We start from the raw sequence: 5241 nt of genomic DNA on the forward strand, positions 1-5241 counted from the left end.
TATGGAAGAAATTAAGAGAACATAACAATAGATGAAATAAAAGTACAAAAATATATAACTAAACACATAATCTAACCAAGATGACATGCAAATATGAGGGTAATTGAAAGAACATCACAACATAAATTTCCATAATTTAGAAGAAAAAATGCACTTTGACATCTATGTTGTTTGTGACACCTTTTATCCAAATTTAGCAATGTATAATACATGCTCATAATATCACGCCATGCCAGCTAGGGCAGGGTGAGATTTAACATACCGTGCACCCCGTGAAGTCATCAGGTATGGTAAGATAGAATTTGTCCGTGTAGACGCCGCCATCACACTTGCCTGATTTGTGCTTGCACTATGGACTCTACGAATGAAAACCCTTGAATTAGCTACAAGAAAATTTCATCGACGGCTATTTCCCCCAGGTGATTGGCAGGTACATACGAACTACGATAAGGAATTCTCAAATATTTCACAAAATTAAATACCTCGTTCACCATTAGAAATAAATCTGGCCCAATCATGTAGAAAATCCTACAGAAATCCCCAAACGAGCAGCATCGAGAAAGTCGGTGCTCATAGGCATCGGTGAGGGGATGAAACAAAATGAACATTCGTTCGTTGGCGGCAGCCAGCTATGATATGTGTTGTTGACCTTGAAGATTTGGGCGGGCCAAGGTCGAGAACGAGCAACTATACAGCAGTGCGGATGAAGACGAAGGGGGAGAGGGCCATGGTTGAGGGTATGCGTAGGAAACGGGTCGTAAAGAGGAACCATTTGTGATTCATGTCATTATGATATATATAGCTCGATCGAAGTATATCGGAAACCAAAATTCCTATGTAGTTAATTTAGTGCATCCATGAGCTAAAATTTGAAGTACAGTATACAAGTGTGATGAGAGTGGTGTGGATTATCGTTCGATAGTGATGAATCCTACAGTGTGCATGCGTGATACTTGTGATCTGTGTTGGGTTTTCCATGAAGAGGAACGGGTTATCGCAACATAATGTGGGTAAGTATTTTCCTCAGTTATGAAACCAAGGTTTATCGAACCAATACGGGCAAGACGGTTGTCAATCCTCTTCTCTTGTTATGAAACCAATATCAACTACAATTGTCTTCAGCGGCTGCATGCAAAAGAACAAACAACTTGCACCCAACACGGGCAAGACGGTTGTCAATCCTCTTCTCTTGTTATTTGCAACCAAGTGAGGTGTGTAGATAGTTGTAGATAATTGTAAATTTCAAAATAAAAAGAAAACAAATAAATGGCCGCAAGGTATTGAAGGTTTTATCAATATGTTGTGAATAGACCCGAGGGGCATAACTTTCCTTAATGGCATCTCTCATGGAAAATAGCATACATTGGGTAAACAAATTATTGTTGGGCAATTGAAAGAGAAGCGGATAGTTATTCTATATTAACAGCAATGATCATGTGTATATAGGCATCACGTCCATAAACAAATAGGTCAATTCCTGCCTGCACCTATTACTATTACTCCACTCGTCGACCGCTATCCAGCATGCATTTCTTGTATCAAGTAAAACAGAGTAATGCTTGGAAAAGATGACATGATGTAGACAAAGTAAAGTCAAGCAATATGAATAAACCGCAAAGTTTTATCTTTAGTCGCAGCAACACAAATACGCTTCTTGTCCCCTTCTGTCAGTGGGATATAGAAATTTTCCAGGTTGAACCTACTACAACGCACCTCTCTCACCGAAGAAATATCAATCTAGTTGGCCAAACTATTTCAATACATCAGAGAGAATTACGAAGCTATCATAACCATGCACATAAGAATCATATAAGATTTAAGAGAAGACTAAAATATTTATCATGATTAATCTGAACATAAACCCAAAATTCATCGGATCCCAACAAACACACCGCACAAAACTAAATTATATCATGTGGATCAAAGCCAAGATGCAATGACCATTGTATTGAAGATCAGGAGAGAGATTACCCTCTAGGTACTCGCCATGGACCCATAGGTTTGTGGTGAAATACTCACACATCATCATGAGGGTAGCAAGGTTGATGTAGACGCCCACCATGATCGACCACCCCTCTGGCATGGTGCCGGAACAGTGCTCTAGGTGGCCTCCCATTGGAACGGAGACTTCTGGCGGCACAAAAAGAGTTTTTGACTCCCTCTGGTGTTTTTTGAGTAGATGAGAATTTATAAGCGAGAGAACTTAGTCCGGAGAGCCACGAGGGAGGCACAAGCCATCGGGGTGCCCCCGAGGTCGCGCCCTTTTGGTTTGTGGGGCCCTCCTCAGGCCTCGAGCCTTCTTCTAATGCTCGTTGGTCTTCTTTTGGTCCCGAAAAAGATCACCAAACAATTTCAAGGCAACTTGACTTCGTTTGGTATGGAAAACCTGAAAAGTGGAAAACATGCAGAAAACACCAACTTACACTAGACACTGGGTCAATAGGTTAGTGCTCAAAAATAATATAAATTGGTAAATAAATACCCCCAAAAAGTATTCTATAATGACAATATATCATCATGGAACAATCAAAAATTATATATACATTGGAGACGTATCAAGCATCCCCTAGCTTAATTCATGCTCGTACTCGAGTAGGTAAATGATAAAACCATAATTTTTGATGTGACATGCTATCCATGATATAATCTTATGAATGTATGTTCATTGAGAAAAGATGAATTAATACATATTAACACAACAATACTAATAGGTATAAGCATCAAATCATTAATTTGTCAAAGTATACGATCCTCAAAGATTGTTTAACCCTGCATCCATCTTTATTATTTAACAAGGCATGGCTCCATCTTCACCATATTAATACAAATGCAAGGCACCACAATGGCCCAGTCAGGCAATTGGATCATACTTTTTCTATATGCATCAAGTTTTTATTCTTCATGCAATACATGCGTGTGAACCATTGGACATAGCATAAAGGTGGAATAGAATATGGTGGTAGGTTTTAAAGGGGTGAAAGTGGAGAAGATAGTCTCACATAAACTAGGTGTACCAACGAGCTATGGAGATGCCCGTTGATAGATATCAACGCGAGGAGTAGGGATTGCCATGCAAATGATGCACAAGAGCTATAAGTATATGAAAGCTCTAGTGAAGCTAACCGGGGTGTGCATCCAACTTGATTGCTCATGAAGACCTAAGGCATTTGAGGAAGCCTATCATCAGAATATACAAGACAAGTTTATGAGGAAGTGATTCGCACTAGCATATGAACAATATAACATGTGACTCTCTATATGAGGAACAAGTTGCCACTTTGAGGCACAAGTGTGGTAAGGGACATTAGCAAAGTCCCTTCTCTCTTTTCTATATTTGATTTTATTATTATTAGTATTATGGTGGGCACATTTGGAGTCCCCCATTTTTATTCACTCACTAGAAAAATGCTCTAATAATGATGATCATCACACTTTTATTTACTTACAACTCATTGACAACTCGATATGATGAACTATGAAGCGACATGACTCCAGTATGAATGCCTATGGCACTGTACTAGGATGTGCAATGATCTAGTGTGACTTGTATTCAGCCTATGATGATGGTGGCTTTGCCACAAATGATATAATGAACAGTGGCTTTGTGACAAATACTATGTCAGCTCTATAAGATCATGCAAAGCAATATGATGATGAACGAACTAGTCATGTGAAGTGGCGATGGCATTTGCATGGCAATATATCTTGAAGTGGATATGGAAATGCCATGATAGGTAGGTATGGTGTATGTTTTTTAGGAGGATATAATAATATTTATGTGCAACAGATTATGTCATGTCATGGGGTTTGGATGCACCAACAAAAGTTGCACCTATCCTCAAGGCGAGAACGGGCTATGCACGGTACTGACGAGGCTAGCAAATATGAGGAGGTGAGATTGCGTATGTCCATGGTGTAACATTTTTCATGAAGAACCCATATATTTATTGCAAAGTTTTATTAGTTTTATCACAAATCAAAGTACTACTCACATGCCCCGAGGGAGAGGGTTGGTAGGAATTAACCATCGCGCGACTCCGACTCAAAACAACACTAGGATTTCAATGAGGAATAGAAATGCTCGCACAACATCACCATGCCTCTTTAAATTTTCTAGATGAACAAGAAATTTAACAACTCTTAATATCAACACCTATATGAATTAATATTTATGCACTCACACCTTTTTCATATCACCATATCAATATTATTAGCCCACAACTTCTCTATATGTGCTACATGGTCGTTATAATTATCACTCATTGAATACCCATTATTTTTATCAAGTCTTATGACCCATGCAAATTACCGTCACTATTTTTCCAGCTCACAAACAAATATAAATGAAGAACAAAAGCATTATATTTCTATAAAATGGACACGCCATCGTGCTCAGAAATATATATGTGAAGTACTAGAGAAACTACTAAGCTCAAAAGATATAGCACATAGAGTATTATAACAAATTGTCATGATGTGGTATATCTATCAAATAGGTGTGTCCAGAAAACAATGATTGTGACAAACTAAAAGTAAAATCAAACAAAAGAAAATGGTGCTCCAAGAAAAATTTATATCATGTGATGAATAAATATATAGCTCCAAGCAACTTACCGATGGATTGAGATGAAAAGAGGGATGCCTTGTGGGGCATTCCCAAGCTTAGGTGCTTGAGTATTCCTAGAATATTACCTTGGGGTGTCTTAGGCATCCCCGAGCTAAGGATTTTGGTGCTCCTCAATCCTTTGCCCATCGGGACAATAACCAAAACTTGAAAACTTCAATCACATAAAATTCAACAAAACTTTGTGATATTCGTTAGTATATGCAATATATCAGATACTTTCAGGTGCTGTTATAAGTTGATTCTTATTTTTATTTTAGCATAGGTTACTGTATTTTAACTCCTCCATGGCTTATATCTGACGATACAATCCATAGCATCATGAAAACAAGCAAACTACACATGAAAAAACAGAATCTGACTAAAACAGAATAGTCTGTAGTAATACGTAATGAACCTATACTTTTGTAACTCTAAAGATTCTGAATAATTTGGAAAAAGTGAGGAATCTGTATAGCAATACTGTGTAGAAAATGAATCTTAAAAATATGTTCCGGTAAAATCAGAGAAATTCTGAACTGGACATCAAAGTTTTTGTTTTTTCACCGTATCAATTCTACTCAGCATGCAAATCCCAAAGGATTTACTTAGCACACACACTAATTAAAACATAAAAC

Source organism: Hordeum vulgare, chromosome 7H, assembly GCF_904849725.1.
Source record: "Hordeum vulgare subsp. vulgare chromosome 7H, MorexV3_pseudomolecules_assembly, whole genome shotgun sequence".
Lineage (NCBI taxonomy): Eukaryota > Viridiplantae > Streptophyta > Magnoliopsida > Poales > Poaceae > Hordeum > Hordeum vulgare.